At 43.0% G+C, this 13,935-nt stretch overlaps 1 pseudogene; it reads left to right on the top strand.

Annotated features, from left to right (window-relative positions):
- Positions 1 to 47: 47 nt before the first annotated feature.
- LOC147826222 (WD repeat and SOCS box-containing protein 2 pseudogene) lies at positions 48 to 13,241 on the top strand (annotated as a pseudogene).
- Positions 13,242 to 13,935: the final 694 nt, after the last annotated feature.

Below are 13,935 nucleotides of genomic sequence, written 5' to 3'. Positions count from 1 at the left end.
AGAGTTTGTGAGGAGAAATGACTTGTTCCTTGCTTTTAAAATTGGCCATGAAATTAATACTGATCCCAGTGCCTTTCAGGGGTAAGGGAGGGAAAACTTCTGGCAGGGTTACCATCAAACAGATCTATTTTTGTCCTTCCAGTACTAGTTTTTCTCTAATCCTTAAAAACACATGATATTTTCATTTACCTAAAAAAGCAGTCATTGCAGGAACTTGTTAAGCCTGAGATAATTCACTGCATTATAGCACTATCATTCTCCCTAATTTTTTTTGTTTCTAGATTAGCAGCCAGTAGATGCAAAATTACTTCTTTAACAAGTTCAGTATATAGCCCCACTGGATTGATTGGATCCATACAGCTGAAATTAAAAACTGGATAAGACTCTTCTGTCTACATTTTTTCCTGATCTTTAAACATGTAACACTAAAAAAGCAATTATTATTTTATGCTATCCAAAGATTCTCATTTTATTGAAGTGCAGGTAGGATGTATAGGACAAGTAGGTAACCCACATTCAAACTGGGCAGCCTTGGGTTGTAGTTCCATCTGGTTTTGTGTGATGGAATTGGCAGCCAAAAGGAAGTTGGTAGAATGAGATGGACAGCATCTACAGTGGGAATAGGAAAATAGACTGTAGTAAAGACAGAGAAAGAGACAGAAATTCCCATTGTAAATTTCCACGTGGGTCTTGCAGGCACCTACAAATAAGATGACAGAGAGAGCCAGTGACACGGCTGGGAGGCCGATCCTGGTTGGTATGCCTGAGGTGTGAGATTATCATTATGCCTGCTTCACACCTGCAAGAGCAGGGGCCTCCTCTTGGGGACATCAGGGGCACAGCCAGAGAAGGGCATGCAGTGGGGCTGGAGAATAGGCCTGATAATGTATTTAAGAACTTGGTCTCATGTGACAGGACAGCTTGGCAAGTGAAATCTTCCACCCATGGCTTCTTACACCTGACAGTGATTTTAGGTACATGTTGGTTTGTTTTTCTCCCAGCAAGTATGAGTGCCATGTGCCTGCTTTGCATCCTGAACAGGAATACATTACCCGTTGCTTGTTTGAGCTGGGTGCCCGTTCTACAGCAAGGAGAAAATTTTAAAAAACCCTCCTGGGATGAGGGGTCCCTTTCTAATTATATTTCTGCAGCCTCCTGTTTTCTTTCCAGGCTACCCTGAATCAGGTCCTTGGTTATTAACATGTGGCAGGTGAAATTCACACCAGGCAGTCTGTCAGGGTTTGGAATTGACACCAATAATCCCCAGGAGGCTATTTTTGCAAAGGTATAAAGTTTGTTTTCTTAAATTACTTTGAACATACTTCTCAGGGTTTTAGAGACACTTTTAGCAGGACTCCAAAAGAGTGGCAATGGTATGAGGGGAGACTGTGCTTATTATAAGAACTTTTGAAATTAGTTTTTACATAGTCTTAAGCACCCAACACATAGTTATAGTCATTTCTATGCTTTTTTTCCTAAAAGTTGCTGCAACAGGACAAATACATCAACATGTCACTTATTAATTATCTTTATTATTATTCTGCCAGCTTCAACATACCACTGAAAAGAATAATTTACAGTATTAGTAAGAGGGTCTAATGATGCATTTAATAAGAGAATAATCAGGCGATGTTTCATTTGTATTAAACAGAGTAAACAAAGAAATTCATTCAGGAGAGAAAAACAGAGCAGGTCAGAACAGAGCACATTCATGCTATGAGACAAGGCAATAATGCTGGTGACTTCAAGAGAGAGACACTGATCTGAAGGAAAGGGACCCTGGAGACTCTGTGACTCATTTTGACAATTTTGCCTGTGTGCGCTTACAGGTGCAGTACAGATGAACTGGTTTGGGAAGCTTCTAGGATTTCTACTACAATGAACACAGATGCTGTCAATCTGTTTCCTACTACTATAACAGAATACCACAGATTGGTTAAGTTACAAACAACAGAAATTTAACTGGCTCACATTTTCAGGCCTGGAAGTCTAAAATAGAGAAGGCATAGCTGGTGAAGGCCTTCTTGTTGCACCCTAACATAGCAAAAGGCATCAAATGAAATTAGAGGAAAAAGAGAGAGAGGGAGGAAAAGGGGGCCATACTCCCCCAATAACCAACTCCCATGACAGTGACATTAATCCATGCATGAAGGCAAAGTCCTTATGTCCTAATCACCTCTAAAAGGTTATACTAGCAGTTACATTTCAACCTTGGGAAGGGACATTCAAATCGTAGTAGACACCATTTTCAAACTCACATGGTTAACAAAACTGATGCTTTGATTTAAGAAATAGCTGATAGTAGGAAGAGGACAAACATGTACAGATTGTATTTATTTTTATTTTGTTATTTTTAAATGCTAGAGTAATCAAATCATCCCACAGAAGTGAAAGGCAGAGGCTTTCCATTGCTGGCAGGCTGGGGTTGGGCATTTGCGGGGTGAGTATTGGCATAAGGCATCCCGGCAGCCTGCCCCTGTGGCCTGGGATAGTCCCACCAGGACGTTGCTTTGGATTTGGAGTGGTTGTTAAAGAGCCAGCCCCCAGATGGTGTAAGCCCTTATGCCCAGACTCTCTTGCTCAGAAGGGGCCATTGTCCTTAGCGTGGTGGGGGACTGGCTGGGGAGACATGCACAGATTTTCCAGGGAGTCATTCTGGGCAATCAGGGAGTCACGGGGTGGCAGGTGGGAGAGGAGGGTGCTAAGGGTTGTTCTCAAACAGTAGGAAGGGCAGACCTCACCCATCTCCCAGTGGGCTGGCTAGTGGTCAGTTCAAGAAGAGTAAGGAAATACTGCTCGGATATCTGCCCACCTGTTTCCTGCAATGAGAGAACTAAGGAAATGCCTCTGGATTTCAAAGTCCTTGTTTGTAAAAGGGCTGTGGAGACACAAAGGATCTAAGGAACAATCATTGTTGGCAAGATCTCGACTTTTGCATTGACTCACATTGTCAGTCAGGGAGCTTTGGCTTCAGCGTGGTGGAACAGATTGAACTGTGATCTTAGCAGAATGATGGATGCAGGGGAAGCCAGCAGATGGTGCGCAGTGATCTGGCCAAGGCTCTAATAGCAACAGAGCCCAGTGCTTGCAGTCTCTTAGTCAGCTGAAGCCCCACGCTGCACAGACGTGAGAGTGGGTGGGTCCAAGGCGGTGTGAGGACACAGGGCAAGGCCCCCTCCTGGGAAGAGCAGATTTCCCTTAATCCCCTCAACACTGGCCATGTGGCTACAGCCCTATAGGGTTTCTCAAGTTCTGTACGAATGGCTCCATTGGTTTGTACAATTTCTGGGACATTATTATCTCAAATATTTGTGTGATACTCAGAGCTTACCAAACCAGAAAAGTTATTTGTATGTGGAAGTTGTCATCTGATAGCAACTGTCTCCTCCTCCTTCTCTTCTTCTCATTATTATTATTGATTGTGGCTGTATAAATGAAACAAAACTGGATCTGTTAAGAACTGCCCGGCATGGTGGGACACACATAGTCCTAGTTACTTAGAAGACTGAAGTAGGATGATCATGAGTTTGAGGCCAGCCTGGGCAGCTTAGCAAGACCTTGTCTTAAAATAAAAAATAAAGGGGTCCCCGCCCGCGCCTGCCGCCAGGTGACGGGAAGCAGCTGATGGCCTCTCTGGGTGGCGGAGGGGCGGGCCGGGGCGGGGCCGGGGCGGGCCGGGGCGGGCCGGGGCGGGGCCGGGGCGGGCCGGGGCGGGGCCGGGGCCGGCGACGCGGGGGCGGCATGAGGGACAGCGGCCGGGGCTGAGGCGCCCACTGCCTGCCGCGCGGCGTCCTCCGTGGAGGCCGGAGAGGAGCAGCTGCCGTTGGCTGAACTCAAGCCCGGGCGCCCCCATCAGTTTGATTGGAAGTCGAGCTGTGAACCTGGAGTCCTGGAGTGTCGCCTTCTCACCCGATGGCTCCTGGTTCGCCTGGTCTCAAGGACACTGCATCGTCAAGATGATCCCCTGGCCTCTGGAGGAGCAGTTCATCCCTAAAGGGTTTGAAGCCAAAAGTCGAAGCAGCAAAAGTGACACAAAAGGTCGAGGGAGCCCAGAGGAGAAGACACTGGGCTGTGGTCAGATTGTTTGGGGTTTGGCCTTCAGCCCTTGGCTGTCTCCACCCAGCAGGAAGCTCTGGGCAGCCACCATCCCCAAATGCCAGATGTCTCTTGCCTGATCCTTGCCACAGGACTCAATGATGGGCAGATCAAGATTTGGGAGGTGCAGACAGGGCTCCTGCTTTTGAATCTTTCCAGCCACCAAGATGTTGTGAGAGATTTGAGCTTCACACCCAGTGGCAGTTTGATTTTGGTCTCTGCGTTAGGGATAAGACTCTTCGCATCTGGGATCTGAATAAACATGGTAAACAGATTCAGGTGTTACCAGGCCATCTGCAGTGGGTTTACTGCTGCTCCATATCCTGGGACTGCAGCATGCTGTGCTCTGCAGCTGGAGAGAAGTCAGTCTTTCTATGGAGCATGTGGTCCTACATGGCCTATTTAGAGGGCCATCAAAGGAGTGTTGTCTCTTGTGACTTCTCCCCGGACTCTGCCTTGCATGTTACAGCTTCTTATGACACCAGTGTGATTATGTGGATGGGACCCCTACACTGGTGAAAGGCTGAGGTCACTCCACCACACCCAGCTCGACCCACCATGGACAACAGCGATGTCCACATGAGCTCACTGAGATCTATGTGCTTCTCTCCTGAAGGTTTGTACCTCGCTACAGTGGCAGATGACAGGCTCCTCAGAATCTGGGCCCTGGAACTGAAGGATCCAATTGCATTTGCTCCTATGACCAATGGTCTTTGCTGCACATTTTTTCCACATGGTGGAGTTATTGCCACAGGGTCAAGAGATGGCCACGACCAATTCTGGACTGCCCCTAGAGTCTTGTCCTCATTGGAGCACTTATGCCAGAAAGCCCTTCAAAGTTTCCTGACAACCTACCAAGTCCTAGCACTGTCAATCCTCAAGAAAATGAAAGAGTTCCTCACATATAGGACTTTTTAAGCAATGCTACACATCTTCTTTTCTCTGTGGCAGAATAAATCCTCCTGGCAAAGGAATAGTTGGAAGAATGAGCCAAACTTTGGGTCTGAACTGAAACAGAATTTCTTTGGGACTGTGAATGGAATGTAGCAAGCCCCATCCCAGTGGATTCCCCATGTACCTTTTCCTCCATGGCATGTGCAAGGCAGTTTCAGAGGAGATTGATTCTTCTTCAGCCATGACAGAGCCTTACCTTAAATCTTTGGTCTACTTGTAAACAGCAGATGTTGAACTTGTAGTTGTTTGGATTCAGAGTGCTGTTATTGATGTTGTTTTGATAATAAGTAAGCAGGCCTCTTCAAAGGCTCTCCTTAGTGGTGGCAAAGCTCACATTCCTTCAGCTGAGAAAAGTGCCTGCCATGTAGCATAATACCTGTCACCCCTGTTTCAGGTGCAATGGTAGCATGATCTACAGTTCCCTCCTTCTGGCCATGGTTAGGGTAGCTTTGATGTTGGCAGATGCCTCCCTTAGGCTCCTCTCTGACTAGCAGGGCCAAGTTTTCAAGGAGCCTTTTGGTATAAGGTGTTCACTAAATCATAGATGAAATAGAGGCTGTGTGCTTCTGACCAATACAGACACTATTATTGGCTGTTTTTGTTGTTAAACAATGGTGTGCATGCATAGATGACAAACTTGTATTTCAGATTATATGAGGATATAATCCTAAACTGCACGACTATTGAAATAGCTACCGAGTTGTCAGTTGTTGGCCATTTATTAGCATCATATTTATTTGTGTTTTTTCACAGATACTGTAATAAGGCACAACTGTGTTTTTCTCAATCGTATCTAAAGACGAGCATACTTCAATGAACCAGTGGTAAGATGTGTCTTAGCTGTGTGAAGAACTGCTGTTGTCATCAAAAAACAAACAAACAAAAAAGAACAGGGGGCGGAAGACGCCGAATCACCCCGCTGTAGACAGGCAGCCACCTGGTTCCACACTACAAAGACGCAGAGGACACCAGACCACCAGACCAAGGTACAGAGTCCCACTGCTCCCGACCCAGAGGTAGGGGCTTCTGAGCCACTGTCCCACTGCTCCTGGTCCAGAGGAAGGGGCTTCCCAGGCAACATCCCTCTTGCTGCTCCCAGCCCAGAGGAAAGGGCTTCTGGGCCACCTTCTGTCCCGACACTCCTAGCCCACAGGAAGGGGCTTCCGGGCCACCAACCCTCCCACTGCTCCCGGCTCAGAGGTAGGGGCTTCTGAGCCGCCATCCCACTGCTCCTGGTCCAGAGGAAGGGGCTTCCTGGCCACCATCCTTCCCGCTGCTCCCAGCCCACAGGAAAGGGCTTTTGGGTTGCCATCCCTATTGCTGCTCCCGGCCGCTGTCCCACCTCTCCCAGCTCAGAGGAGGTAATCTGTGCAGCCGCTAATAGTGCCCCCGCCCCAGGCGAAATGAGAAAACACCTAAATAAGTCTCAAAACCAGACTTCCAGATCACCTACAGCAACCCCAAAGGGAAATGAGATGGAACACTCTGATACTCAGCCACCTGGACCCACTGAACTGGCAACAAAAGGGGATCTGGAAAAAATGAAATCAGAAATAATTTCTCAGATAACAGGAGAAATTGTGCCCTTAGTGCAAGACATGATTAATAAATCTAGAGAGGAGCTGAGGAACATGATGGTATCCCAACATAAGAAACAAACGGAATCCATAAAACAGATGCAGATAGATTTCCAGGACATGAAAAACTTCACTGAAAGTCTACACAGCAGAACGAGCCAATGTGAGGACAGAATTTCAGATATAGAAGATAAGATTGCAATTAGTGACCAGGAAAAGAAAAATTGCTTCAAAATTATAAGGGAACATGAGAAATCAATCCAGCAGCTGCTAGATGAGGCAAAGAAGAATAACATAAGACTAATTGGGCTCAATGAAGAAACAGGAGAGAGTGGAGATGACATAAAAAAATATCTTCACAGAAATAATGGCAGAAAACTTCCCAAGCAGGGGAAAAGAGCTTGACATACAGATAAGTGAGGCATATAGGACTCCAACTAGCCTTGATCAAAAAAAATCTACACATAGGCATATAATTGTTAAGATTCCAGAAACACAACAGAAGAACAAACTTCTCCAAGCAGTCAGGGAAAAGAAACAAATCATAAACGAAGGAAAGGCCATAAGAATCACAGCAGACTTCTCAACACAAGCCATCAAGGCAAGAAGAGCTTGGAGTGACATATTCCAAGCCCTAAAAGAAAACAGCCTCCAACCCAAATTGATGTACCCTGCAAAACTATCTTTCAAAATGGATGGAGAAATAAGATACTTTCATGACAAAGAGCACCTTAGGAACTTCGTGAATACCAAACCAGCACTCCAAGGAATTTTACACAATATCCTAGGAACAGACATTGAGGATCACAACCCCAGGAAACAAAGCAGAATGAACCCATCTGGCATGACTAGAAATTAAATGGAAAGGGGGAGAACCCAACCAAAAGAAAACGTCATGGCAATGACAAGTCAATAGGTTTCAGTTATAACCATCAATGTTAATGGTCTCAATTCACCAATCAAAAGAAATAGACTGGCAGAATGGGTCAAGAAGCAAAATCCAACAATATGCTGCATACAAGAAACACACTTAATTCAAAAGGAAACTCATAGACTGAAAGTTAAAGGGTGGAAAACAATACTCCATGTGACAGGAACCTGAAAAAAAGCAGGAGTAGCTATACTCTTGGCAGATCAAGTAGATTTCAAACCAACACTGATTAAGAGAGACGAAGAAGGACACTACATCCTTGCAAAGGGAAGAATCCAAGAGGAAGAGATGACAATCATAAATATCTATGCAGCAAACACTAGTGTGCCCAACTATATAAAACAAATACTAACGGACATGAAAAGTCATATATGCACTAATACAATTGTAGTGGGGTACCTCAACACCCCACTGTCACAAATAGATAGATCAACTAGACTAAAAATAAGTAATGAAATACAAGAACTCAATCAAACTCTTGAACAAATGAACTTAACAGATGTTTACAGAGTGTTCCATCCTACAAAATCAGAATACACATTCTTCTCAGCTGCACATGGGTCATTCTCAAAAATAGACCACATACTCACACATAGAACATGTTTAAGTAAGTGCAAAGGAATTGAAGTTATCCCTTTTATGTTATCAGACCATAGTGTGATGAAATTGGAGACCCATAGAAAAAGAAACTGGAAAAATTTAATAAACAGGTGGAAATTGAACAACACACTTATGAATAACCAATGGGTCACAGAGGAAATTAAAGAAGAAATCAGACAGTTCCTTCAATTAAATGACAATGACAATACAACATATCGGAATCTGTGGGACACAATGAAAGCAGTCTTACGAGGGAAATTCATAGCAGTGAATATGCATATTAGGAAAATGGAATGAGCCCAACTAAACAACCTGATGCTGAACCTCAAGCTTCTAGAAAAAGAAGAGCAGGACAACCCCAAAACTCATACAAGGGAGGAAATTATAAAAATCAGAGGAGAAATCAATGCAATGGAGACTAAGAGAACGATACAAAAAATCAATGAAGCCAAGAGTTGGTTCTTTGAAAGAATCAACAAAATTGACAAACCTTTAGCACCTTATCAGAGAAAGGAAAGAAAAGGCCCAAATCCATGCAATTAGGAATGAAAAGGGTGAAATTACAAAAGACCCAGCAGAAATCCAGAGGATCATCAATACCTACTTCCAGAACCTATACACCAATAAGATGGACAACACAGAAGAAATGGACAGATTTCTAGATACATATGAATTACCAAAGTTGAACGAAGAAGATCTAAAAATTCTGAACAACCCAATATCAACCAATGAAATTGAAAATGTAATTAAAAACTTATCAACTAAGAAAAGCCTGGGCCCTGATGGTTCACTGCTGAATTCTACTAGACATTTAGAGAGGAACTGCTGTCACTACTGTTTAAACTCTTCAATGAAATTGAAAGGGAAACAATACTCCCAAATTCATTCCTGGAAGCAAGCATCACCTTGATCCCCAAAGGAGAGAAAGACCCAACTGAAAAAGAGAACTATATGTCAATCTCACTAATGAACATAGATGCAAAAATCCTTCATAAGATACTGGCAAACAGAATGCAGAAGATCATCAAGAAGATCAGACACCCTGATCAAGTGGGATTCGTCCCAGGGATGCAGGGCTGGTTCAATATACGAAAATCAATCAATGTAATACACTATATCCACAGAGCCAAGGACAAAAACCATATGATTATCTCCATAGATGCAGAAAAAGCATTTGACAAAATCCAACATGCATTTATGATAAAAACCCTACAAAAAATTGGAATAGATGGTCTATACCTCAAACTGATAGAAGCCATCTATGAAAAACCAACAGCCAATATCAAACTAAATGGTCAAAAACTGAAATCCTTCACACTAAAATCAAGAACAAGACAAGGATGTCCACTATCACCACTCTTGTTCAATATAGTTCTGGAAACATTAGCCACAGCAATTAGACAAGAGAAAGAAATAAAAGGAATAAAGATAGGTAAAGAAGAAGTCAAATTGTCATTATTTGCAGATGCCATGATACTCTATATAGAAGACCCCAAGAACTCCACCAAAAGTCTTCTAGACTTAATAACCAAATTCAGTCAAATAGCTGTTACAAGATCAACACACAAAAATCAATAGCTTTCCTCTACACCAATGACAGACTCACTGAGAGAGAAATAGGGCAAATAATTCCTTTCACAATAGCATCCAAAAAACTGAAATACCTAGGAATCATCCTAATAAAAGAAATCAAAGACCTCTTCTCTGAAAACTATGGCATTCTGAAAGGAGAGATTGAAGATGATATCAGAAAATGGACAGACATCCCCTGCTCCTGGGTAGGAAGGATTAATATAGTGAAAATGGCCATCCTTCCCAAACTGCTTTATAGATTTAATGCAATTCCAATTGAGAACCCAGCAGCATACTTCATAGACCTCGAGAAAACAATCCAAAAATTCATTTGGAACAAGAAGAGACCCAGAATAGCAAAAGCAATTCTAGGTAACAGAGACATGGCAGGGGGTATCACAATCCCCAACCTGCAACTCTACTACAAAGCTACTGTGATAAAAACAGCATGGTGCTGGCAAAGAAACAGACCAGAGGACCAGTGGAACAGATTAGAAGATGCAGAAACAACGCCAGACACACTCAGCCATCTCATCTTCGACAAAGGAGCCAAACACCCTCACTGGAGGAAAGATAGCCTCTTTAATAAATGGTGCTGGAGAAATTGGGCTTCAACTTGCCAAAGATTAAAACTAGACCTATATCTCTTGCCATGCATTAAACTAAAATCAAAATGGATTAAAGATCTAAATTTTAAAATAGAAACTCTGAACCAGTTGGAACAGAGGTTAGGTAGAAGAACTGTTGAAGACATTGGTGTAGGAAATGATTTTATGAACAAAACCTCAGTTGCCCGTGAACTAGCACAAACAATCAACAAGTGGGGTCTCTTCTTATTAAAAGGCTTCTGCACACCAAGAGAAACCACCAGCAGTGTGAAGAGACAACCCTCAATGTGGGAAAAAATCTTCACCTGCTTTTCCTCAGACAAAGGTCTACTATCTCAAATCTATAAAGAACTTAAAAAGATCAGACCTCCCAAATTTAAAGACCCAATCCAAAAACGAGCATCTGAAATGAACAGACATTTCTCAGACAAAGAAGTAGAAATAGCAAATAAATACATGAAAACATGTTCAACGTCACTGGTCATTTGAGAGAGATGCAAATGAAAACAACACTGAGATTCCTCTTCACTCCGGAAAGAATGGCTGCTATCATGAAATCAACCAATAACAAATACTGGCGAGGCTGGGGGAAAGAGGAGCCCTGCTCCACTGCTGGTGGGAGTGTAGACTGGTGCAACCACTGTGGAAATCGGTACGGAGATACCTCAAAGCTCTAGGACTGGAAGCCCCATTTGACCCCACTATTCCCCTGCTGGGGATCTTCCCCAAAGAATTAAAAGAATCAGACCATAGTGATATATGTGCACCCATGTTCATAGCAGCACAGTTTGTAATAGCTAAAGCTTGGAAACAGCCCAAATGCTCATCAACTGGAGACTGGATAAAGAAAATGTGATTTTTTTAATAAAATGGAGCATGACTCAGCCATAAAAAATGAGAAATTAGAGACATTTATAGCTAAATGGATGCACATTGAGGCGATACTCTTAAGTGAAATAAATAGGACACACATGAATAAATACTGAATAGTTTCTCTGGTGTGAGAAACTGAAAGTGTAAATAAGGACTAAATGTATAATAGGTAATGTGAAATAGGAAGAAAAGGGGCAAAGGGGAAGGAAGTAGGAGGGATAGGGGAAAGGATAGAAGGGAATGGGATTAATATGAGAAAATGGAAAAATAGGAACAAAATTCTTGTAAATAGGGAGGAATGGAGGGGTTGAAGGGAGGGCTGGACAAGGGTGAAAAATAAGAACCAAGAGAGACTATGTAAAGGTGCAAATTTCCAATGATGAATGTCATTATATTGTATACCTAAAATGTACCAATGATTAGAATGAATAATCGACAATGCAAAATAGGAAGAAAAGGTCCAAAGGGGTAGGGGTTGTGGGAGGGGCAGGGGAAAGGAAAGAAGGGAAAGGAAAAATGATGAGAAATGGAAAAAATGGAAATAAAGTCTTTGTAAATAGGGAAGGGTGGAGGGCGTGAAAGGAGGGCTAGGAATGGGGAAAAAATAAGAACCAAGATGCATTATGTAAAGTACAATTCCCAATGAGAAATGTAATTGTGTTGTATACCTAAAATGTACCAATAAAAGAATTTAATAAAAAAAAAAAAGAACAGGGGACCTAGCTCTGTGTAGAGCACTTGGCTAGCATGTGTGAGGCTTTGTGTTCAACCCCTAATACTGCAAAAAATGAAACAAAACAACAATAAAATCTTACACAAATAGTATCCGATTAGGGGAGGGGAGGTGTTGAGGATCTTCAAACACACGAACACACACACACACACACACACACATACACACACACACAGAGTATCTCTGATTGAAAATACTTGAGAGCAGAAGTGTTTTGGATTTTGGATTTGAAATATTTGTCACCCATACGAGCTTTGGAGATGGGACTGAAGCCTAAACACAGGTTCACTTACGTTTCATATATATCTGTAGCACATAGTGTGAGGGTAATTTTGTACAGTATTTTTAGTGTGGTGGCAATTTGGCTGAGACCTGTCACATGAAGTGAGGTGTGAGAATTTTCCACAGGTCAGAGCTCAAAAAGTTTTGGGTTTTGCAGCATTTTGTATTTCACCTTTGCAGCCTAAGGATGTTCAAGTTGTAAATATATACCTCGGCCCCAACCACAAATATCAGGATAGGACCCATCTCATCCTATCTTCATTAGTGTTTCAGTCTTTCATTAATGTTTTAGATAGGGTGGTATTTAACTATGGGGAACAGAAAACAAATCTATAGTGGCTTAAGTAAAAAGAGAATAATTTTTTCTCATTCAACAAGAAATGTGGCATTGGTGAATCTCTTAGTTACTTTGTCGTTCCTGAGACAAAATACCTGTCACCAATAAGTTAAAGGAGGAAAAGTTTATTTAGCTCATGGTTTGTAGAGGTTTCAGTTCACAGTTGGCTGGCTCCAAGGCAGGGTGGCACGGCAGACAGGCATCACAGAAGAGAAACAGTTCGTGGCATGGCAGGCAGGAAGCAGCAAGTCCCACTTTCCCTTTTATTCCATTTAGGCAGACTACAAGCCTATTGATTAGTGCCATCCACACCCAGGGTGGGCCTTCCCATTATTTCCACTTAGAACTATGCTAAACCAATCAGTGGACTAAATTAGCAATCACACACCCTTAATCCCTATTCACACACTCTAAATCCAACCACCTCCACAAAGCCCTAACTATGAGCACATGAAGCTTTGGAGGGACGTACATCTCAGATACAAGCCATAATGGTGAGTTTCAATTTAGCAGTGAGATACTATCAGGGCCATTGGTATTTGAATCCCATGGCTTTCTCCCTCATAAATATAGGAGGCTGCTGTGGCACAAGCCATCTTGTCTAGAAGGGGACAGGGAAATGGGGAGGAGGGCCATGGCCATACTTAAGCACATGTCTGCTTAGGTCTCATAGTCCTGAACTGGGGCTCTTGACCACCTGCAGCTGCAAGGGAGAATCTCTAGCAGGAAGGGCAAGGGGAAGAGGCTGTGAAGGTTATGGAGAATCCATTCAAAAGATCTTCCCCAGTGAGTTTCCAGAATGCAGAGAAAAATTATTAGCTTTGGCTGGTTGACCGTTATAACTGAGGTTAGACTTTTTCCTGTTTTGAATATAAAATTTCGTTGCTGGAAGCAGTCACTAATTTGTTCCTTAAGGCCACTCTCTAATAATACTTTCCCATAGAGCAAGAAACTCGTGCAAGAACACCAGCCTTTGAGTGGTATCAAAGTCTATGCTTGAGCTCTGTACAGTAGCAATGGCCATACGAAAAAATCTGAACATGCCTTGGAGGTCATTATCTTTATTCTCCAGCAGTTCTGTGACATATTTGACAGTGAGTTCAATTTTGCTGAATGGCAAGAGGAGTGAGAACCCAGCGTCTGACAGCAGCCTCGCTGGGTGAAACAGATGGCTAACTGCAGGAGATCCAGGCAGCCTGGTAAACTGCAGCACAGGAACAAGGAGCAATTCTGAAGGAGTCCTTCCAAGGATACACAGAACATTGTAAGACAGTCTCCTAATTAGGAGCAACTTAGAAATAGAGTGTGAGTGAGGCTCTGCCTCCGCCATCAGACCGCGTGACCCAAGGCAGTTTATCAAGGTCTCTGAGATT

This window comes from Heterocephalus glaber, unplaced genomic scaffold, assembly GCF_053883595.1.
Source record: "Heterocephalus glaber isolate CG9 unplaced genomic scaffold, H.glaber_assembly_v1.0 deba00001472, whole genome shotgun sequence".
NCBI lineage: Eukaryota > Metazoa > Chordata > Mammalia > Rodentia > Bathyergidae > Heterocephalus > Heterocephalus glaber.
This window is presented reverse-complemented; position numbering and strand designations above follow the sequence as displayed.